Below are 25,387 nucleotides of genomic sequence, written 5' to 3'. Positions count from 1 at the left end.
TAATTGGGCTTTGTGAGATGCCCAGAGATTTGGCATAGAAGCTTAATCCTTCCTAGGCAAAACTCCCTCAGTGCTGGCTTTGGTGGGGAGCCAAGCTAAACTGTACATTGGCAAAACATGGTTTCTTCAGGGTAAAACCCATTTTTAATAGTGTTGGACTGATATGATAAGATACAATGTCAAAGTGATAAGCAAGATTCCGACAAATATGCTGGTCCAAAACAGCCATGCAGTTTCTTTATTCTTAATAGCAATAAACAGGACCTATGGTAGACTAGTAAATAATTGGCAATGCTACAAAAAACTCGTGATTGGCCACAATCAAGTGACAAGCTGAGAAAGTGAATAGAGTAAGTTAGTCTTTTTTTAGGGTTATTATTAATGCACTAGATTAGAAGTTTAGTGGTGCAGGGAGGTGATGAAGAAGGAAGTGAAGTGCCCAATGTGTAAACATTCACAGAAGAGAGTTTGTGATATACTATGTATACTGTGCAATGTCAGGTTACCAATCATATGATCATTATGAAATATGTTCAAAGTACTGCTAATCTTAAACCCAGTGAGCCAAGTAGGGGAGGTTGAAATTCAAAAGTTATCAGATGGTAAAAACAAATACCCTACATGTGTGGTACCAAATTTGTTTTCAAATTCCAAACAAACTGGTTAGGTTTTTTTTTTTAATGTTTGTTTGAATACTTGCTTCACATCTCTGGAAAGTGGAAAGACACATTAATGTCTGCATTGAGAATATCCAGCCTCTGATGTGTTTAGAAGTGGAACTGTGGCTTCTAACTCATGCTAGCTTTCTGCCTTTCCTCTGCCCCCCTTGTTTTGTTACCACCCCCCCAATCTCTCCTCATTGTAAAAGGAGAAGGCAAGCTGACCCTGAACACTATAGCAAGAACTTCCTGTTGCTCTGGACTCGAGCATATGTTTGATTTGGCAGATCTTTCTGCAGTACAGATCTTTGAGGACTTATTCGGTTTGTTTTTCTCTGAAGATAAAACGCCCAAACAAACCTTGGGATCTGGTCTCTAGTCAAAGGAATCCAACTGTGAAAAAGGACAGGTGTGGGTTATATGAGAGGAGGATGCTGATCAGTCAGCCTGAAGTACCCGGCCTGGAGGGTGTTATTCAAAGAAGTCTACCCATGACATTCCAATTAAGGAGATATTTTTATTACTAGCTGTGGTTGGCAGGACAGAAATACAGCAAAGACTATATGAAAGAGAAAAGACTCAGCCTCATCTATGCACAAGAAGGACCCTCCTCCTGCCCTTCTGGAAAGAAAGAAAGATGAGATGATGCAAAGATCTTTTCCTTGACGTATGTAGACCGATGATGAATTAATGAAAGTATTGTATAGATATTTATTAGAATACAAACTTGAGGAAGAACATGTAAAAGAAACAATGGTGGCATGGGCAAAAAAATTCGGCTATAATATTGAATTGACTAAATGGCAAAAGCTTTGGACCACCAATAAAAAAATAACATTGGCCACGGCATACAAGGAAAACCTTTATGTTTTACAGGTGGCATCTTCTGCCAGAAAGGCTTTCCATAATGTTCAAAAGTCTATCTCCAAATTGTTGGAAGTGCAAAGATGTATCAGGCACATTTTTTCACATGTGGTGGACCTGCAATGCTGCAAAAAAGTATTGGAAACTGATCCAGACATGGGTGGAACAAATGGTGGGAGAGTGTATTCCATTTAAGCTGGAATTTTTTCTCCTATGGATAATACCAGAAGGATATAGGAAGGATTTTATTTATCAAATAGTAAATGTGTTGACAGCGGCTAGAATAATATATGTGCAATACTGGAAGAAGGAAAGCATACTGCCAGAAGCAGAGATAATAAGGAAAATTATGGCCTGTGCAGAATCTGGACAGGTTAACCCTAGAATTAAAAAACAAGGGAGAATCTGAATATTATGAAACATGGAATAAATTTTATCAGTGGTTGCATAGAAGAAGGCAAGGTCGGAACATAAGTAGCTATGATGATTAGAATAATTAGTAAACAATGTATCAAACAAGAGGATTGTAAATGGTGAAGTAACATTTATATATGTATAGAAATTGTAACGTCAGTACGGCTGCACCGTGTTGTATTCTTATTAATAAAATTAAAAAATAAATAAATTAAAAAAGTAAGAAAACATAATCAGCTTGAGGGTAAAAAGTGGAAAAGAGAATTCCACTTCCTGCTAGAGAAACTTAAATGAATTAATTAATTCTATTAAATAAATTAATGACAGTTCTAACTTACTGAAAAGGTGTTTGAAAATAGAAAGAAAGGTCTTCAAATCAGGGCTGGCTCCAGTGATTACATCAACATAACCATGCAGGATTTTTGGTAACAGGATAAGAGTGGTTTCCCATTATCTTTTGCTCAGATGGTTTTGGATTCCCATTCAAAAACTAATAAGTCGGAGACTGCTTAAACTTTTTAAGACCAGCCCAGATCAGATGGGTGTTGCTTACCTTATGTGGCCTATTAACTCTGGTTTCTGAATTTACCGGGGTAGGATACATGGACCTTTGTTTCTGGGCTTCACATGACTCATTATGTGGCTCCTTCTTCTTGTGCCATATCAACCATTAGACATTGGCAATCATGTTGCTGATCCTATTATCAACAGCTGTGTGAAAAAGTGCTGTTGACTTTTATCTAACTCTAAACAGTTCCTTAGATTTTGAAGCCAGGATGTTCTTCTTCTTCTGGACCACATTTGCCTTCAATATTTCCTTGAAGGATTAAGTGAAGTGTGGCATATTTTTCTGGGTGTTGCATCACATGTTCAAAATATTTTAGCTTTCCCTTTTTTATGGTCCTGATGATTGCCCTTGGCTTTCCCAGACCTTAGCTTATCATCTCCTCATTTCTGAGTTTCTCAACCCAACATATACATAATAGCTTCCTGAAAATCCACATTTCAAATACTTCTAGTCTCTTAAACTGACTTTCTGTCAGAGACTAACTCTCCACTCTATTATGTGGCTGGATAAAAGTAAATCACCACTTACTTAGAGTAACCATCAATGCTCAATGCTAAACATTCACTACTGTACATAGAGAAAAAGATAAATGATACCTGCCCCTATTTTTATGCCATGACTCAAAGTATTGCTTGAGACCATATTTTGAATAAGACTGAGAAGAATCAGGCTTAGAATTTGTAGATTTCAATAAAGAAATCCTAATGTATTCTTATAATTAAAGCACTGTGAATTGTAAAGACTTGATCAAAGAGTCTTCATAATATTGTCTTTTTGTTAAAAAAAAACAAAAAACTTGACACCTGCAAAATCTATAGACCAGGCATTCTTCTTTGAAAACATAAAGAAGATGTACACTGATGCCCTCTGTGACAAAATATAAATCAACTAAAAAAACAAAGATCATTTTGGGTATATAAAGATAATGAAAATTAATCCACTCTTATATAATTAATAAAATTAATTAATTGGGAATTAACAAGCAGCACGCATATTTCTGATCTGTCTGCTTGTTACTAGAATAAGAGAATATATAAGTTTAAAGATGTTTCACTTCTCAGCTAAGAAGCTTCTTCAGTTTGGACTGAAGAAACTTCTTGGATGAGAAGTGAAACGTCTTCAAGGAAAAAAAGAAAAGAAAAGAAAGCCCAGTTGTGTTTTGAAAAAGCACCTTTGCCACAACCATGACCTGGATGACTGAGAATCTCCAAAGAGTTTAAAGGCACTTTATTTACTCCAACTTCATGGTCATTACACTACACTATCCTCGCTACATCATCCTCATAACACCAGCTAACCAATGATGAATAACAGCACCAACAATAAAGAGTATTAATTTCCAAATGGTTGTGATGTGTAACAAATCTAATAACTAAATAACTAACTATAGATTCTTCCTCTATTTATTGCTGGTATGGAATTGGCAATAATTCAAGATGCCATTCTCTGCATGCTTTTCTTATATTTCTTATAATTATACAAAAATGATACTCTGCAAATTTAACATATACACCTATTAATCTAGTTTTGTCTTATTAAGTTCAAATTCTTATCTTTCCCTGAAGATACTTCCTTCTGAGGTTTGATACCATTTGTGTTGGGGGCAGCTCTGCTTGAAGTTTATGTCAAAAAATTATCTTGTATATTAAATTGTTACAATTGAGCATGAACTCAGGCATGTTGCTTGCCAAAAATATTAACATCTCAAAGACCGGATGTTGCATCTTGTCAGTGTAAACAATTCATTACTGAGCATTCATAATTGGGGGAAGTCAGCTAAATCTCTTGGCTTAAGTATCTCCATTTTAAATGAGTTTCACTAGGATAAATCTTTCAAAATAGAAAACTGACAGTAGGCATGCCAGCATTATTCTACCACTGTAGATCAGGTCATTGCCAGCTGGTTGACAAAAAGGCTCATTTTTTTGTCTCCATCCAGCTTCAGTTGTGATACATACATGCATCATCACTTTAATCCAGCTAAACAGAAGCTCTCAGAATGGTAGTTCTCATAAACACAACCATCAGATATATTATCAAGAGAAACATGTGGCCCAATAAAGCAATGATAAAAAGTAAGATGCTTATGCTTGCCCGTTGAAGTTCTGGGTTTGCCCTTTGTTCTTTCCTTTTGCCTCTCCATTTCCTCTTTTTGGTCTTTCCTCCGCCTTAAAAACTGAATGAGTTAAGAATTGCTCAGGATAATAATAGGTCTATTAAGTTTCTTTTGATGATTGCCTTTGCTCTAAAAGAGCTAGGAACAAAATTCAATCAGCTCTTTTGAAAAGAGGATGTAGTCAAGCACAAAGCACTGGAAAAGAGAGGCTTGGAAGAAAGGAAAGAAGCTCTTGCTTTCACACTGTTAGGTGTTTAAAGGAAGATGAGCCCAGGATACAGATGACTAATTCTAGCTAATTGCAACCTGCATGGGTCAAGGCCTGGAGGCCTTGTTGTTGTTAGGTCAGGGCAACATCCATCACCAGCCTCACCACTCAAAGGTGGATCAGCAGCAATTCAGGACAATAGAAAATACAATGGTAGCCTGAGAGTTCTTAACAACAGCCTGATCATCACAGAAGCTGACTTCTTTCAGTCCAATTCACATTCTGATTAGCAGATTACTGTAGTGCTGGGATTCTCAAACTTGTTTAGAAACCTTCATAACCTTCATTAAATTAATTCAATATTTTGTGCATGAATAAAAGTATCAATTGGCTCTCCATCCTCCCAACAATCTTCCACACAACTTCCAATTAACTAGTTCTTCTCCAATTTTCCAGCTGCCTACTTGTTGATCTTCCATCCTATTTTCACAGCACTTTCTCCCATCTTTCTAAAAGTCCACATAGCCCTGCTGCACTCCAATCTTCTCAGCACATTATGTCCCTCATTGTCATCACTTAACCCAGTCAATCCTGATCTTCTCATTCTGCACATTGCAATTTTTCAGGGAATTCCTATCTATCAGCTCCCACCACATCGATTTTCTCCATCAGATCCTCATTTGAAAGGAGGCATCCTTCCATTTTTTTAAAAAGCATCCACATGTTTCTTATGTTTCCTTTGAAATTCCTTCACCTTCCCCAAAGGGGTGTTTCTCTCCAATTTGGAAAACCTAATCTAAGGGAAGATGCTCCAAAGAAAGAAACACCCAACAAAGTCTCCATCTTTTCCTGCTCTTCACCTTTGTCCAAGGGCACTTTTTGCATGTCATCCTAGATTGAAATCTTATCTGCAGTTCCAACAGGAAGGATGCCTTCCCACATCTGTCAAAATATATTAGTCCAGAGCAGCCAAAATAGGAAACTTTTATTCATGCACAAAATGTTGAATTAATTTGTTCTTAAAGTGTCTTCAAAATGCATATATTGGCATGGAAAGGCTTGCCTCACATATATCAAGGACAGCTGTGTAAATCAACTAGGATGGGGTGAAAAAGAGGGAGAATTATAAGTATGTGGGAAACATTTCTATGAGAAATCATAATCCTATTTGGAAACCATCATCATGACATATCTTTGGAAAAGCAGAGAGAAGATGAAAGTATTGAAAAACAGTTGATGTACAGTTGATGCAATTGCTTTGTGTCCTTGTTTCTTCAGGATATATTTTATTTATTTTATTCATTTCTATTGCTTTTAACAACAAAAAATAAAAGCAATAAAACACAACCATAGGTCTAATGCAAATAGATTTTCAAAGAAAAAACTGAATGTTAAAAATGGTTTAAAAAATGAAAAAACACAATAGGAAAACATATATTATACAACAGTTATACCAATAATTATTATTTGGTTAATAACCAACAAAATTTAAAAGAATAAAACCAAAGTGAAACAAATACAGTAATATACTAACAACTAGCCAACAAATCACATAGTATAACATTCATTTTAATATAAATAATTTTCAAGTATGTATATATTAATTTTGAATTCAAAATTTGTATAACCCTAGCTATCATTTTTAACCTATTGTATTTTATATAAATGAGTTTCAGATTTCATTACACTTGTCCATACAAAGTTTACTCATTCATAAATTTCATTATGAATGAAGATTATGAAGCTTTAGTATTGGTGACATTTTGGAGCAAGTGAGATGACACTATTTTATTTCAAAACCACTCTAAGTTGCCCCATTCCATTCCAAGATGGTCCACAACAGTATTCCTTTAAAAATACATCTGAAGGTTTGGAGAAAGACTACATGAGGGACATAATGAAATTTTTAGAGCATACAATGGCATTTGATTTTTATGAAATATAAATGGAGTTGTTAGGAAATATTGTTGCAAATCAGGAAAGCAGAAGCTTCTGAGGAAATAAGCGTATTTTTCATTAAGAGGTTGAAGCATGCAAACTGACCTGGATCTGCTTGAATTGAATAATGACTGTATACTCTATGCAAAATAGATTTTTTCACTATTAAATATTGTGTCATTATATCTTATTAAGGTTCAGGTTTCACTATTCAGCATTTTGAGATTTGCTGGCAACATGTACTCTCCATAATGACAATATACATGCCTTTCTTTGGAGTTTAATAAAAATAAATGCAAGCCCTCCAGAGTAAAGATTTAGAAATATGTGTATTTGTACACACACACATACACACACACCGCATAAACATTATTATTAGCAACAAATGGATTCAATGTAGGAATGGAAACCTTTTCTTTGAACTTTTTGGGTTGTAATTCAATGAGGGTTGGTAGACAGATGTCTTTTGACTTTTCAAACTAGAGCTGAGAGAAAATGCTTAATCCAAAATCCCATCTATGGGAAACATAGAAGCCTGCTTCAAAAACAATACCACAGTCACTAAACCACACTGGCTGTCCTGCCTTACAAACGAAGCCAGCTGGGTGATTGGGCCAGTTACTTTTTCTCAGCCCTAGGAAGAAGTCAAGGGAAAACCACTTCCAAAAATGTTGCTGAGAAAACTTGTCTTTTAATCAAAAATAGGGAATTATTTTTGTGAAGTTTATTTTAAAAACCTAAACCACACCACTAACTTCTCAGCACAAAAAATAGACTATTACATTTTTAATAGGACCTGAAAACGTACACACAGTCCTTTTTGGAGAAGCATGAATTTTAGGAATCGGGTAACTGCAAAATTATTTTCCTTCAGAAATATTACAGAAATATTGAACTATTCTTTCAGGATTTGTCAGACTATTCTGTTACAAATCTGGAAAAACTGTTATTCCATGCAAGAATCTCAAGCAATGTTTTCTTTCTTGCTGTCCCGTCTTTTCATTTAAGTGGCAACATTCAGTGGGGCAAGGTTTTTGTTTTTGTTTTACTAAAAATCATAAGGGTAATAGGAATTTCCTTCTTGCCCTAAAAATTCTCCCTTAAAATCCTCCCACCCTTCTGGAAAATGAGCTGAAATTACACTGCTGTATGTATCTCAGTGCAAAATAGCTGGATTTGGATGAGATGATTTTCAGCTTATAAAGGCCACAATTATAGCTCAAAGTGATTTTAAAAGAGATTCCAGATCACTAGAAGTTCTTTTGCAGTCCATCTATTGATCAAGAGGCCAATGTTTGCCCCTTTGTCCAAAAGCATTGCTCTAAATAGTTCTTTTCCTAGTGGAAGGATCAGACATTTCCAATATAACAGGCCCCACTCAATCCCTGGGCCACAGAACAGTAGAGGTCTGAGGCCTGTTAGGATCCAGGCCACAGAGCTGGAGGTGAGTGGTGGGTGAGTGAGCAAATTTCATAGGTATTTACAGTTGCTCTACAGCATTTGAGCATCACTGACTTAGCCCCATCTTAGATAATCAGGCATTAGATTCTCATAGGAATGTAAACCTAATTGTAAACTGCACATGTGAGGGATCTAGGTTGTGTGCTCATCCTACCACCAACACCACCACCACCAGTCTGTGGAAAAATTGTCCCTAGTTGCCAAAAAGGTTGGGGACTGTTGAAATATAATGTTTTCATCTTAGAATTGCTGACCAAGATTTATCCCATACAAAGGGGATAAACCCAGTTAGAAGTAACTTCAGTATCCTCTCAGTTAAATTGAGCAGCCTGCTGTTTAAAATCAGAGAACCTGAAAATGCTCTTTGAGCATAGCAGAGGCTTGCCAACAAAGAATACTATGCTCCTTTTTCTGTTTTACCTCACACTCGATATTGTATGGTTTCTGCCAGTTTGTCTTTAGACCATAGTCCCAATAATGACATTATCTTTCAAAGTAGAACCCAGAAAGGAACTGGCCTGTTTCCATGGGAACAGTAAGTCTTGCCTAGCTGTGTACAGGGACTTCAGACAGCATGCATTAGCACAATGTTAGCAGACAGACCTGATCTATAGTCAATCCACACTGAATCCTAAGTGATCATTTTTGCCATCAAGACAGCAGGTCTGAACTGTTTACTTTGATACAGCAGATGAAGGTCACGGATAAGGGAGTTGTTTTAAAAAAAATGTTCAGCAGAACATTTGGGCCATCCTTGGGGCATTTCATGTTATAAAGCCTTATACTTTTCAGTCCCCCTTTTGTTTTTTTCAGAATGACGTGTAGATCTGAAGTGTTTCTCCTAACACTGGGATAGAACACACACACGTACTTTGGCCCTAATCCTTGCCAATCTCCCCAAAGTCAAGGTCCAGCTATGTGTTTGACTGAATCAGCTTCCTTCCTTTCTTTTTTCTCCCTCAGCAGTCTTCTTAACATCAGGAGGAGGATAATATATTGTCCAGCTGCTGGTATCATTTCCTCTAAAAGCCAAATCTTATCTTTAAGGATGATTGAGATGTTTTCCAGTGGACATTCTTGGTGTGAAATATAGGCTCCCAGGGAGGTTAAACAATTTGTGAAAGAGCAATGCCCTCGAAGTTTTATTCTCATGCCCTGTTTTTTGTTGGTGTTTCTGCTTCATTCCAAGTCTTCTTATCTCACTACCAGGAACAAAAGCAAGCTTTTCCTTTTTTGCAAACATTGTGTGCTATCTTTATACTCCGCTCCATAGATTTATTTCTTTGCACTACCGGCATTGCAGCTGATTAGCAATTTTCTGCTCTATCCTCTTCCTGGTCCATAAAGTAGTATTGCTGCTTAAACGACAACCCATCTGCCTACCAGCAGCAGCTATTTCTCAGGGGCAGCTATTTTTTCAGAGTATCTTTCCCTCACTGATAAGGAAGGGAGCTGCCTTACCTGCTTATTTTGCTTTCTCCCACATTCAGATTTAGGCCAAAGTAATTTGGGATTGGATTTGTAAACATATATAGGTACACATACATTTGTTCACAATATGAGTCAAGTTCTAATTCTTCTGAACCAGAAAGAATAGCTATTCCCAAGATGAAAGGAACACAATTTACTTCCGGTCATGAGAAGTGTCAGGGAAAAAATAAGGAGACCATCCCTTATTCAAAACAACAAACTTGGTTGAATGTTAGAACATCAAATGTAGGCGTGAAAGTGATGGATCTGCCAACTTTATTTTCTCCTACATTTCAGACATTTTAAATCATCAGGTTTTCCTCTACAATTTATAAGAAACTTTCTGAATATCGACAAGCTTATATCTTAAAACACAATGAAACTTTTTACTTGTGTCTGTTCAATATACCCAATAATGTTAGACAGACAGAAGTTCAGCAGTAGCAGCAGCAATAAAAATCAAGATTCAAAATGATGACAAAGTAATAAAAGAACATTTGAACCTCCCCAGACTCTCCATTACAGATCTCAAAGTAGCCATTTTGGAAAGCCCAATGCAGTAAGTGCTTGCCTAACAAAATACATCAAAAGTTTTCAGGCAACCTCAAAAGGTCTCAACAAACAGAATAGGTTTTTAACTCATTGCAATTAATCAGGTACTGGTAACTGTCTCACAGGTAACCTGCATCTGCATAATCACTGTCTCCCCTCCTTGTCCCCTATCTTAATTTAAATCCTACATCAGTTTAGCAATCTGATGAAATAAGCAGTGCTTTTTGTTAGAAGAAATATTGCCAGACTTTTGATTGTTGTCTTGTATATGTGCATTATAGTTATATAAAATATGTGGCATGCCTGTATGGAATGTACAGATATGTGCATGGATAAAAGCTATCCCCATAACCAAAACTGCTTAAAAGCTTTGGATGTTTCCTTCCCTTCCCTTTTGGCCTCCAATTTCAGTTACACAGAAAAAAACTTCTTGTTGGATTGGGGAAGGCAGAGATATACAATTGACTTAAGTAAATTAGCCATTTGGCATGTCATGAGTTTCAGATATTTGGAAGAATGGACAGCACTTCTGCAGAATGCTTTTCTGCGTTTGGGAGAGACTTGTGGCATTCTGTCATCTCTTGGCGTCCTGGCCCCCCAACATCTTATTTTCAGCCAGAAAAGTCTAATAAAAAGCCTTCCACATCAACTGACTCAAGAGTGTTTCAAATGAGAGAGAGAGAGGGAAAAAATGGGGGTTTTTTGCTCCTCTTTAAGACCTAGGTTTGCTCAGAAGTGCAGTGCATTTATCTTTGTTTGTGAAAAGTAGTACTATTTTAAAAGGCATTAAGCATGAAGTGATTAATCAAATGGCAAGAATAGGCCTTTAGGGTGCTCTGGAGAAACACAATTGAGAAATGATGCTTTCTGCTCTATTGAAATGCAAATGCTGCACCCAGCTCAGCCCCCTCACAGGGGTGGGGGAAAGCAGCATGTTATTTGTTTCTGGAAATACCTGCTTTATTTCTTCTTCTTTTTAATCATTAAGGTAGTAAGGTAGAAAGAAATATATTTCATCTAGAACAGAGATATAATAATTAACTGAGAGATGCTTGACTAAGTCACAATCTAGAGCAAGCCTTTGTTTTCCATTAGCAATCTTACCTTTCATGCCCCTCTTTTTTCTTTCATTAGCTCAACCTGCAATGCAATATTTTTCAGAGATGAGGCTGACAGCTGTTAAAAGCCATGAGTGACAATAATTTCATCTTGTTGATAAAATTAGAAAGAATTAAAAAGAGAAAAGGTCCTTTTATCCTTTGTTACAACCCATTCCCAGTTCAATTAAATTCCCTAAATGCAACTACTATCAGAACTCGACTTAAATTACTATGGAACTTAGAGTTTATGATTGTCATGAGAAGAAGATAATAGACCTCGTGAGACAATCCTTGCAGGTACAGGAAATAAATCTGAGTTTGGCAAACTCACAAGACATTTAACCTGTGTAACTCATTCCCAGTCCTAGAACTGGCTAAATGAATTCTGTGGAATAATTTGCCTTACACTGATTTTGTTGAGATCATTTATTCGTTAAACTGATTAGAGGTGCAGTGCTAACTTTACTAGTTTACTTAGTGGGGTCATGTCTTTTGATTGTCAACGCCTCTTCCAAACCTCAGGCACAGGGAAGTTTTTTCAGCATTACTACCTGACTTTCTTTGAGCTGGAGATTTCAGTGACGGAAGCTGAGTTTTCTGAGTTTTTAGTCGTGCAAAGCATGGGTACTGTTAAAGCATAGCACAGGTGATTGCCATATAAGAAGTACCTAGTTTCCCATTAGTATTAACCCTACCTATTTTGATGGCAGCTATATATCATGGATTTCCCACATGCCCACCAGTATCTCAGAGAAGGTAAATTGGCTTCACTAAATGCCATGAAGACCATGATAAATTCTCAGGTACTTCTGGTATCTGAAAAAGTTCAAGATTTCAGTGACATCATAGTTCCCTGGAAAAGTGCAGTCCTCAAAGATTCTGCAAATGCATTGAAATATCCAGAACTTCCCAACTCTTACATTTGATACAACCATCATTCCCAAATGGGTATTTTCCAAGTCATTTGACTACAATGTCTATCCCTTTCATGCAATACAACCTTTAAGAGAATGGCACCATAGTATTGGTTCCCTTTAGGTTCCCTTTCAGTCCTCTCACAGAGATATGAGTGTTTTATTTGTTAAGGGAACAGAAGCATGTCCATAAATATCCTGTATGCAATATGGGTAGCTTGCCATGTATGTACATGGGCAAAATTTTGTATGATAGCAATTCCCTTTCTCTTAGTGAATGTGGAAGGATTGATTAAAGAAGCACATATGATACATGTTTTTCAGCTGGGTGTGCATATTATTCCAGACATAATCAAAAAATACATGATGGGAGGCAAGTATATGTGAACTGCTGTCTTTTATTTGTTCAGGAAATGATGAACAGTCTTCTGGTAGTAGCAGGGAAATTATTATTGCAGATTCATTTCTGCAAAAAATGATATAATCTGGTTTGCTGATATATTTCTGATAACCTTCCATTCACCCGACATCTGACACTCTGCTCCTTATTTATTTAAGTTGGGAGGTGGGGGTCTTTAAAATAAATACATGTCATTTTGGTATCCCAAACATTCTTATAATCAATTATCTTTTCTAAGACCAAGCAGAGTTAGTCAACGGAATAACATATTCCTCTGACTTATATCAATGTGTAAAGTAATACCCCTGATAGCTACCCTAAAAGGCCTTTATTATTTATTCATTATACTATTTCTTCTACTGTAGTGAATGTTGCAATTCCCTGCCCAGAACTTGCAGATGGGGCGTGAGAAATCTTTGCAGACAGATGGTCTTGCATTTGGGGAAACAAACTTGTGTTATCTTCCTACTTGCTTTAATGAGCTGATTCTGTTTAGGGGGCACATAAGAGAGGGAATTTCTCAGCCTAGTAGATCTTCTGTATTTTATTTGCATTCACCAAGTGGAACAAATCCTAAAATGGCCAGTGTTCAAATAGTCCTTAGTTCTGCAAAGTAAAAACTTGTGAAGATTTTGGAACCACCAATAATTATGGAGGACTGCTTCACATGAGGCATATGTAGAATACAAAATACTCCATTGTGGCTGATTTCTTCTTCAAGGCCTACTCCTGTTCTTGTTTTCTTTGTTTTGTTTTTCCTTATGAATATTTTGAAAGAAGAGACTGTCTTTACCCAAACATGTTCTGCACATTTTTATGAGAGCAGTCCTGACCTTACAGAGATTATGCTTCACAGGAATATGCTACTAAGAAATGTTTATTTGAAACTGGTAAAAGTTCATGCCTCTTTTGAGATGGGCAACTCTGTAAATTTGATTACTAAATAAATAAATGCAGACATGTATTGTTGCGGTGTTGCAGTTGTGAAAAAGAAACATATCTCAATAAATGTAGTTTGAATCTTGCCTTCACTATGAACTAATTAAATAACTTTAAGCAAGCATTTTTCTTTCAGGAAATCTCCACATGGGAACTGTTTGATAGCCTGAAAGCAGTTCCAAGTCTCTGAGCTACATTGCACAGTTAATAGAATTTATTCTCAGGTCAGTTATTGTGCTGTTGAAAATGAAGCAATGTCAGTATCTTATTTGCAATGGTTTGATGTCTGGTACTTCTACAGAGCTTGCTTCCATGTTGGAATCAGGAATTCCTGATCCTGGGCTCTGGTGTCCTGCTAGGAGATAATGGCTCAATCTATTTCATTCCAGAATCTTTACATCAGTGGCAACAAATCTGGTTATTCACCTGAACACCATTTTTGAGACTTTAGAGAATGAAAATGATAGTATTTGATAAATAATAAAAAAGGATAATTATTTTACAAACTTGTTGACAGACCACTAGAGCTTGTAAAGAAGAGTGTCCTATGTCTATGGAGATTCTCAGTCATCCAATCATGGTTGTCCCAACTGGACTTTCTGGTTTTTCTCTGAAGACATTTCGTTTGTCATTTTTGGGTGAGAAGCGAAATGTCTTCAAAGAAAAATGAGAAAGTCCACTTGCTTCTTGAAAAAGCACTTTTGGACAAGACTGTCCTACAAAATAGTCGACCAAATACCATGATCTGAAATTTCCATTTCTAGTAAAAGAAATTGGCCTGTATAAGACCTAAAATGGCTATGTGTATCTAGTGAATTCCAATAAGTATGACACTAGCTACATACTGCCTCTTGTTGGTCAGTGAGTTGCAAAAATGTACACTATCAATAAGAATCCTTAGCCTGAGGACCTGTCATGTACTACTCAACTCTCTAACTGGAAAGGTTAAAATATGTATATGTTTGCTTTATTCCTGCAACCCCACACTGAGACCAGGATAGTTCCCCTCCCTAATTCTCTGTTGCTTGGCTTAGATCAGGGGTTTCAAACTCGTGGCCTGCGGTCTGGGTGCGTCACATGCTGGCCCTGCCCCTGCCCAGTCTAGTGAAGGGAAAAAAGGTCCCGACATGTCACATGATGCCACCATGAAAACACAAGTTTGACACCCCTGGCCTAGATGGTCCAGAATCTAGTCAGTGCTTGCAAATTGGCTGGCATCTTTCATAACAAGTGTATGGGAACTTGCAGTTGCTCCTCAGGTTTTTCACAAAGAACACTGTCCCTTTTCACATGGACTCTATAGTGGATTTAGAAGATGGTATCTTCCACCTTTTAAGTCTACTCTATTGAAGGCACTTATCAAGCCCAGAAGCATCAAGGACTAAGCCAAAGGAAAAGTAGTGCCCCCATCTCACCTGGAGAATTGAGTAGGAGAATTGTACACCATATCTCTCAACATATGGATCCTTCTGGCCCCATCTTCTGCAATCTCTTATTTTTTCATGAATGGTACTTTTTTGGTGACAAGTGTTCTGCTGTAAATTTATATTAATCCACACATTGTGAATCATCTATATATGGGTTTATTTCCATTGCTTTTGTTTACAATTTTTAAACTTCTCTCTTGTTACTAATATGGGAGGTTGTCTTATATCTACTGTGGACACTTAGCTCCTTACTCCAACTAAGATTGGGTCTCCAGGTCACCATTTCTGAAAGTTGATGCAACACATTTTCAAAGCATCAACTGAACAAAAGTTGTGTGTTACGTTGGGAAGAATGCTTTCCCATCACTTTCCATTGGATGGTTCTCCTCTATTCTATGTGAACAGATTTCTCATGCTGTACTAAATATAATTCTGTACATGCAATTTAAGTAGAACATTGCTGAAGAAGTTTGGGCCCAAAATGGTAATGGAAAATAAGGTTAAGCTTGTTTAGCACAGAAAAGACATAATATAAGCTTGAAGGTTTATATATGATAGAAAATATTTGAGTGCTGGGCTTCGAATTATTGGATCCAAATCAAATGATAAACGTATTACAAGAAATTGTTTAAAATATATAACTGGGAAATCCTCCTAGCAGTGTAAACTCTGAAAATGATGCCTATAGGACACTGCACACCAGAACAACTTTGCACAACATTTTTTTCACTCTGTTAAACAGCTAATTCTCACAACACTGTCAAATTATTTACTAAGACTGTATTACTATTATTCTTTTCATCCTTCATAGTACCTATCTCTTCCTACTTATGACTATAACCATGTTGCTTGTATCTTTACTATTTTTATTATTTTGTTTCCTAGTATGATTTGATTGCTTATTTAGTATCCTATGACTATCACTAAGTGTATCTTATGATTCTTGATGAATGTATTTTTTAATGTACACTGAGAGCATATGCACCAAAGATAAATTCCTTTTGTGTCCAATCACACTTGGCCAATAAAGAATTCTATTCTATTCTATTCTATTGTGTTTGACTGAAAATCTCAAAAAATGCAGACTTCCATCTTCAGAAGTGCTTAAGCAGAGATAAAGTGGTCACCCTAAAGGATGATGATACTGTTAATTTGTATAGACTCCATATCTTTTTCATCTCTGTGAATTTATATTTTCCACTTGGATGTTCCAGAGACTGGAATTGATGCATATTCAAAGTAAGTCTTCCCCTAATAATTTTGAGAGAGTGATGAGTTTCCTCTTATAAAACATGATTATTCTCCACATTTCATTATGGTTGATTAAAAAGGGAACCAATCTGGAAATGTCTTGGGTTATTGATAAAATAATTGCATTTTTTCATTTTATTTTTGTCTCTTTGGATACAGATGATTGTTTTGATTCATTGGTTCCTTAAGTATATAGTTTGAGCAACTAGGGCAACTAGGAAGAGGACTTTAAAAATAAATAATAAAAAATTAAAAGCCTTTCTGCCTTTCAAGAATATCATAGTCAAGCCAGGTATACCCATTTTCAAACAGGGTTTAATTTTGATCTGATTTCATGTGCAAGATTTCCATTAGGATACTTAATCTTCCATCTGTTTCAACTGGAGCTGTTTTCCACCCCTATTTCCTATTTACAAATAATTAATTTGATGCATACTGGGAAATTCCTTAAATACTAGGAGGCTTCACACTATTTTTTTCCCATCAAGTCCTTACATTTTGGGAGGTGTGAGATAACAAATATGTGGAATGGAATGCTTCAATAATTTGGCCTAGATTTTATCTCTGGCTGTATCAGCTGTGGCCAAAAGATTTGTGTTTGGTTTCTAAACTGAGGATGATGCAGAGGGCCACGAGGACTTTTTGTAAAGAGAGTCAACCATAGTCCTCTCTAAATAATCTTATCTTGAAATAATTTCCTGTATCCACAAAGACATATGCACCAAAGTATCATTTATCTAAAAACACAATCTTTCCAATCTGTTGCTTTATAGAGTGTTAGGGCTACCCCATCCAAAATTCCTAGCCATCATAGGCAATAATCATGTCAGATATAGTAGACTTACCACTTCCTGTAGCTGTAAACTCAACTAGTGAATACCAACAGGACTCTAATTAAAATAGCACTACTGAGAGTGAAGAGGAAAATATAAATATTTGGAGAGCTCCAAATTTTATAGAAGTATAAAAGTATACACAATAGGATACACAAAGAGAAGATAAGAAAGTTTAAACAATATTAATTCAAGTCTATAGGGCTAGACAGATTACCTCCCAGGGTACTGAAGAAACTAACCATCAGTATTTTTTTTTAATTGGATGGTGAGGCCCCAGAAGACTAGGGAAGAGCAAATCTTCAAAAATTGGAAGGATGGGGAACACACTGAGCAAGGGATTCAAATAAATTGTCAGGCAAAAGGTTTATGAGTACTTGGAAGACATGCTACACTTAACAGAAACCAAACAAATCATGCCAGACTAAGCTTATTTCATTTCTTGATAGAATTATTAGGTTAGAAGACCAATAGCAAAGCCATAGACAGTGCCTCATGATATTTCCCTATATAAAATGGCCAAATGTGAGTTAGCTGACACTACCTCATCCTTTGGCTCACACCCAAAGAGTGTTTGTTTCTGGAATTACCGAGTACTATCTTGGATTCTGTGCTGTTCAATATTTTCACTGATGACTTAGATGAGGGAATTGAGGGGACATATGAAATTTGTAGATGATACAAATAGGGTGGAAAATACTTTGAGATAATTGTCCATTCTCTTTTTGAAAGCCTCCAGTTATGGAGCACCCACAACTTCTGAAGGCAAGTCATTCCATTGGTTGATTGCTCTCACCATTAGGAAATTCCTCCTTAATTCTTAAATGGAATCAAGCCTTCATTGCATTGAAAAGAGAGAGAGAGAAAAAAATAAAAAAGATCTAGTCAGACTTGGATATCTAGGATGGAAATAAACAAGGAGAAAAGTAAAGGTCTATATCTGGATAGAAATATGTAAATAATAAGTATAGGGTGGTGCAGGGAGAAGTCTGGCCTGGCTTGTCAATAGTACATATGAAAAGGATTTGAGTGTCCTTATTGATCCACAGGTGTCAAAGAAGACTCAACAGTGCTTTTCAAGAAATGTAAATGCTAAACATTCATTCTTTTTAATTTATTTGCCAGTGAAATTATAATTATATAATATTTATCATCTAAAATAAATGGAATCAAGGCTTCATTGCATTGTTGTGAGAAAATGTTAGCTCAGATTGCATCAGATCTCTTTTAAATCAGGGCCCTCCCATCTCAGCTAGAATAATTCATAAATGAAAATAAAGAAACAGGAAGGTCTCCAGACTGACAATAAGATGCTAACCCATGCTGTAATGATCAAGCATCTTATTGTAACACTAGCCAAATTAACAGTGTAATTCTCCATCAAAACGTAAAAAGTAATTTTGTCACTAAGTATAGTAGCTCAAGTAAATGAATCACTTTACTTGTACAATGAAATTCTATTATTGGTAAATAATTGTTAACACTACATTTTAATTGCTGGATGAAATTATAAGATGGTAGATGTAAAACTTCAAATCAAAATAAGCTTCAAATTGTACAATCCTAAATCTTAAGGTTAGGATTTATCTTAATTGTGTGAATATTGCTAATCTGTATCTTTACACATTTAGTAGATTACATCTGACTACTATGACCCTTGTGTTATGCTAATGATACTAGTAGCTCTAACACAAAAACTGGAGCACATTCATTGATATAAGTTGTATATTTATTAATGTTAATTTGACATTCAATTTCTCAAGGCAAAAATTACACAGATTGAAAGTTAATGTTTGGAAGTAGTTCCTGTAATAAAGCAGCTTCCTTAATTTCAAAGCTTCCTGTACTCTGTTATGCTCTTATACTGTTTGCAAAGTATTTCCAAGTCAAACGAAGTTAATGGATGACTAATTAACAATGAACCCTCTATCAGTCAAGAAATTGGAAAAAAGAAAAGATCTATTCTATCGCTGTCCTTTGTCTGTTGATACCTCCAAAATCATGAATGAAAGAAAACCAGGATTTATCAAGATAATCTGACTACTTGATTGCCATTTCTGTGGCATTTGTTTTCTGTGCTGTCCACCCCACCTCAAGTATTGAGAAATCTATATTAAGCTCTTAGGTGTGCACATGTGTTTGCTCTGTGCTTACATACGGTGCAAAACAAATAATAATTTGTCTGTGGATTCATTCTCACGTCCCTCTACCAGCAGTTTGAACATGCCCCATTAATCAGATTTAAATGAAATGTTTCATCTCCAGTTCACAGCTAAGGCAGCTTAAAGTCATAATTAATTGTTCTAGTTTTAAAGTATTCACTCTTTTCCTGACATACTTTTGGACGTTCATGATCTAGAAAGCTTGATAGACAGTTCAATTAATGATTCAGTCAGAAACTGGGATCTGTCCAGCATCCTTTGGTTACTTTACTATATTTACTCATGTAGTATGGCTGTGTTACTATTATACTTCTCATCTGTTCCGTTACATTTTCTTATTTGTATCATTGTTGTGATTATTATTACTTTGTTGCTATGATTATTATTGCTCTGTTTCTTTGCATGTACACTGAGAGTTTCTGCACTGGAGACAAATTCCTTTTGTGTTGAATCCCACTTGGCCAAATATAGTATTCTATTCTATTCTTTAAATTGCAGCAGGTCCTTTCCTCCTCTCCAGTTACTGGCATCTGCCTTTCTTGACCATTATTGCTTGGGCTTCATGAGACCTTGGATGCCTGACTTCTGCAGAGGGATTGACCAATGCAATGTGCATAATTAGTGCTTTTGAAAACCTTTGTTAAATATAAAGTAAAATAAATAAATAAAATAAAGATTTAGCATCATTCTGAAAAAAAACAAACTGCCAGTTGTATGTTTCTTAGTTCTGGGCACAGGTTGTCTGCTATTTGTGCCAGCAATGAGCTTCCTATAGCTGTATTCTTTACTGTTTTTATTAATTTGGGAGAAAAGGCAAAGAGCCATTTCAACTATTTACACATTTGACCATTCTACAGTCTAAACTTATATGGTCTGCCAGCTCCAATCACTTGATGTGAGCCCAATCATTGCCTGCAGAGTCAGAGTTTACTGTTTATTGTTGCTTCCTTCTGCTGTGCCTCATGCCTTTCCTCTGTCAGCCACATTATTTCTATTTAGCTATTTATCACCACATTTTCCAAAAGAGACCAAATGATAAATAGGCATACAGCACCTCTGCGCCTGCCACCTGTTAGTTGAGCAACTTGATATCCAATCTAACTATCTACCTACTTTACTGATCCCTCCCCTGTGCAAGTCAACTGGTGTGTGGATGTGGTTGTATGCACACATATCAAATGTAGTCTACATATCTTTTTGTCTTACACAGATGCAGATGACCAACTAATCCCCAAAGATGAAATACTAACCCAGGATGTCTTGCCTTTCTGTATATCTATATCAAGGCAAAATATTCACATATCAGTTCCTTTCTCCTGCTTTTTAACATCTGTATGAAGTTATTAGAAGTCATTTGGGGTTAAGTATGTTGATGATACTCAACTGCACACTGCTATCTTAGGCAGTGTGGGAGATGCTGCCAACATCCTTTCCTGGTGTCTGGATGGGAAAGAACAGACTGAAGTTGAACCTTAGTAAATTAAAATTGCTGTTGATTCATCAGAGTTCTCCACTGCCTATCAGAGTTCTCCAATGGAACAGGTTTGTGACTTGTATGTCCTTTTGGAATAATAATCTCTTCTGAATCAGCAGTTTAAAGTCATTGCCAAGAGGAATTATGTACAGCTTTGACTGGTGTTCTAGTTATAGCCATATCTGGAACAAGAGGCCCTGGTTATCATAACTCATGCTCTCATCACCATTAAATCAGACTTTTGCAATATGCTGTATTTAGAGCTGCTTTAAAGAAAACCTGGAACCCCTGTTCTGCAGATTTTTCATTGGTTGCCTGTTCATTTCTGGGACCAATTTAATAGCAACAGCACTTAGACATAAACACCGCTTCACAGTGTTTTACAGCCCTATCTAAGCAGTTTAGAGTCAGCATATTGCCCCCAACATTCTGGGTCCTCATTTTACTGACCTTGGAAGGGTGGAAGTCTGAGTCAACCTTGAGCTGGTGAGACCCGAACTGCCAAACTGCTGGCAGCTGATGATCAGCAGCAGTAGCCTGCGGTACTTCATTCTAACCACTGCGTCACCACAGCTCATTAAAGTGCTGATTTTAATCTAGAATGATCAAAATTTTGATCTAGAATGTCATTTATCTATATGTCCTTGGCATACAGATTCCTGGAGGATCACCTAGCTCAGTGGTGTCAAACTTGTGGCCCTTGGGCCAGATGTGTCACATGTCGGCCCCGCCCTCACCCGGTTTAGCAAATGGAAAAAAAGTCCTGATATGTCACATAAGGCCGTTGTGATGATGTGAGTTTGACACCCCTGACCTAGCTAGATCTTTTAGCGGGACATCTCTGCAAATTCTAAACTTCTGGGAGATTTGGGGAACTAAAGCAAAGTAGTATTGTCACTCTATGACAATGGTTGCATTGTGGAATAGCCTTTCTCAGGTGGAACCTCTTTTCAGGTATTTTTTTTTCTAAAAACTGAGTTTATTTGGAGAGCCCTTCTTTGATTTGGTGCTGCCATTGTTGTTAGTTATTTTTATGATATTACTGTGGTTATTTAAAATGTTTGTTATTTCTATTTAGGACTCAGAATTTCATTCCATGTATGTTTTAATTGTATTATTAATTCTAAGTAAGCCGCTGAGAGTTTTTGGGTTTATGGCAGGATAGAAATATGACAATGTTTGTGGGAAAATGTGGAAAGACTAGCAATGCAGTATCCTGACCAGAATAATAATCAGATGAAAGGATGACAAGGTTTTAAACTTCCTGGTATTTCTTCTCTGGAAGTCCTCTTGTTATTCAGTAATTTTGTGATCACAATGCCACTATTTTGTTTCTAACAGGTCTCGAAATGTTACAACCTAATGTGTAACTGATGTGTAACTCATGCAACAACATGAAGGTTACTGTGTAAGTGTATGGGAAAGGTGATGCTTAATTAAGTGGCAGAGCAAAAGGTGGTGATGAGGCATCTGTTCAGGAAGAAAAGTACATGCCTACCTGAGCATGAAAAGAAGGGCTCATCTGAACTCTTGGGGAAGAAGCTTAATTGTTTGTTGTACTTTGGACATATGGCACTATTCTAGAAAACAGTTCAGAACAATCTTCACACTACAATGTGAACAAGATGCAATCTGGTGTATGTTGCTGATCCGTAAACAAAAAATTGATCATTTGTGTGACTATCATTATGGAGTTAGGTGTTTATCCATGGGTCTGTCTTTCTATATAACCTGGCAGGTTCAAGATATTTCTTTTCATGTAGACTTCCAACTTGTATCTCTTAATGTCCTAAATAAAAAACTTACTAATGAAATGTACTAAGGGATGTGCAAACTATTTGGAAGGATCTGTTGGGAAACAAATGAAGAAGCCTCAAGGAGGCCTCTTGAAGACCTGGTGTGCTAGTGTTGAGACTCTACTTGCATCATTTTCCCTTTCAAATGGTTTGCATGGACCTACTATTTGGGATCTCCTCAAACTATAACACACCACTACTTTCAATTCTATTGATTGCAATTGGAGTCAGTGTAATTGAGTTGTCAATGCTTTGTAATCCGCATAGCTATATTATTTTATAGGCATGGTGCTTCCTTTTATTTTAGTATATTTATAATAAGAAAGCCCATAATTTAATTACATGTAAGAAATGATGTAAATGTACAATCTCCCATTTACATGCACATCTGTCTGTTTTCATCCTGATCCATTTTTAATGGCACTCAAAATCCCGCTTTAAGGTCCTGGTTTAATGCCAGCTTGTAGAACAGTTACTTCCCCCCCTTCCCTTTCAGATTTGGTGTTGATAGTTTATTCATCTGGATAACACATCTATTTGATTGCCATAATGTGGTGTAAAAGCATCTCAGAAGACACATAAGATTGAAAATGAGACACAGCTACCTTAATTTCAGGTACCCAACAGGAGGTGGGGAGATTAGTAGACTTTTGTTTCTAGAGAAACACAGCCTCATTAACCACCAGTGAAAATACTTGACGTGTGTCCAACATTTGCTCAGATTTGAGAATAATTCTGGGAGCTTATAGTTATTTAGAGGAGATCTGCTTCATAAAGTCTGCTCAGATTTTAAATTATTACAAGTTGTTCAGTAGCAATATAATAGGAATAATTAGAACTACCGTAGCTGGTCTGCAGAAGTTTAGGTCACCACTCAGGGGCAGCAAAGAGAATGTTCAGTATGTCTTTGCTCTCATCTAGTGGCTGTCCAGAATGTCCAGATATAATAGCCTTTTGGCAATGGTGTCAACAAATAAGTTACCCAAAGTTAGTGGTACAGTTGATCCAATGTAATAGTATGTTAGAATGGCCTTGGGAGACAGAAGGAAGAGGTAAAGATTAGATAACTGTAATGTAAAATATATTTCAGTCCACAAAAGGAGAGGAGGCATGGAAAGCATTTCAGAAGAGGCCATCTCTACTTTTTCCAAAGAGTAAAAGGAAAGGAGGGGAGGAATACTTTCAGACTTTCAAGAATTTTGTAAATATAATCTTTCAATAAAAACAAAGCTAGTACTCATTGTTGTGCTTCTTGTCTGGACTATCTTGAAGGGCAATATCCATTCATCCATTTCATCTCTCACCCAAGCATTTCAGCTATTCTCTAAAAAGTACAGCATTAAAAGTGGGTCTGATAACTTCTAGAATTGCACTAGGCTGAAGTAGCTTTTTTTTTTTTTTTTTTTGCTGTGGGATGGGAGGCCCCATGAAATATTTTGGTTGATGGCAAGTGAAAGGGGCCCTCTGCTCTCTCTCTTTCCTATACACATAATTTTACCTGAAGTATTTCTATCATACATTCACCCAGCCTTCTTTTCATTCTGCACTGGAGAAACTTAGGTTGTTCAAGAAGATAATAAGTTACTAATTTAACTAGACTGGGTTGATTTTATTTGAAATTCTATTTATGCAACCTTTTCTTGTTTTCCCTATATTTTGCTTTTGCAACAAATTGGATTTTTTTAAACATTAAAAAAACATTTTTAAACATTTTTTTACATTTGGCTTCATTGATTTAATAAATGCATTTCTTATTAAAAACTTACATACTTGCAAGATCACATGCCACCTCTTGTGCTTCAGGATTGGCCCAAAGCGTACTATATTTTGCATTTCTCTGCTTTGGGAAGGAAGATCCAGTTACTTTATCTTACTCTCTGGTTTTCTAAAGCTGGGCTGCAGAGAGATGTTTTGTAAGAAGGCCACATGCATAGGCCTCTTGCAGAGGTCAGAGTGACATCAAAATGATATTGTGCCTGTTGGGATTTTCCAAATGATGAAAGTATGCAATACTTCACTTGTGTGAAGATATCATAGCACATGCAATGTTACTTTCCCCCATGAGCATCTATTGCTAAAATCTACCCAACAGGACAGATTAGGAGATGAATCATTTCCACTGGTGGCAATGTATCATATTGGGAAACTCTTGGAAGAGAGGGAAAGTCTTGGAAGTAAATTTTTACATTGTCCCTCCCACCCCCGGTTTGTAACAAAGGATTCCCACCTCTGTTCCTATTCAGTGCACACTTGGCCAGACATACCATGAACACAGATAAAATACTGAACATTTAATATAGCCTTTCCTTTGTTGCATTTCTTTTAAAAACAACCTTTCCCAGCTGTGTAAAACGGAAACAGCCCTTTATCTACCAAATCCAAATGATCTCGGATGGCTAAAGTTGTTTCTCAGAGGAACTGTAATGGTTTTCTAACCCACAAGGCTTTGCTTCAGACAGATACAGTGACTGTTCTTTCACCCTATTATCTGCCTGGACTTTCAGCAAATGTTATTTGTTTGTCAAAACAGTACCGTCAAAGGGGCCCGTGTTCTCAATTAAAACCTTGACCCTCTTCTAACCTTCTCTGGGAAATGCTCATTAGTGAACTACTCTGCTGCAGGCTGCCGAAAATTTGGAGACAGCACTATAAACATGGAGATTCCAAAGCGCCTCACGTAAGACTAAGTAATTTCCCTCTGTGGGAGTCAGAAGAAGCTCATAAGTTTGATCCTGGGATGAGTGCTTTACGAAGTTTAACCCCAGAATTTCACCTGGGGAAGGGGCTTGCCATCAGAAGGGTGAAAAAATGCTTATAAACAGATCAACAATAAAACAGTGC

At 36.6% G+C, this 25,387-nt stretch overlaps 1 long non-coding RNA gene across 2 annotated transcripts; it reads left to right on the top strand.

Moving 5' to 3' along the window:
- Positions 1-891: 891 nt before the first annotated feature.
- Positions 892-24,258, top strand: LOC148132157 (uncharacterized). Of its 2 annotated transcripts, XR_015747641.1 has the most exons (4): positions 892-1,326; positions 13,740-13,827; positions 20,487-20,818; positions 22,092-24,251. It is a non-coding gene; the product is annotated as an uncharacterized LOC148132157 (long non-coding RNA). The 2 variants fall into 2 exon arrangements; XR_015747642.1 differs by lacking the exon at positions 13,740-13,827 and having other exon boundaries at positions 895-1,326; positions 22,092-24,258.
- Positions 24,259-25,387: the final 1,129 nt, after the last annotated feature.

The sequence above is a fragment of the Notechis scutatus genome, chromosome 2 (assembly GCF_049901735.1).
Source record: "Notechis scutatus isolate UNSWTSFEM ecotype Mainland chromosome 2, rNotScu1.2, whole genome shotgun sequence".
NCBI classification, from domain to species: domain Eukaryota; kingdom Metazoa; phylum Chordata; class Lepidosauria; order Squamata; family Elapidae; genus Notechis; species Notechis scutatus.
The sequence above is the reverse complement of the archived record's forward strand: the minus strand, read 5'-3'. Positions and strand labels throughout refer to the sequence as shown.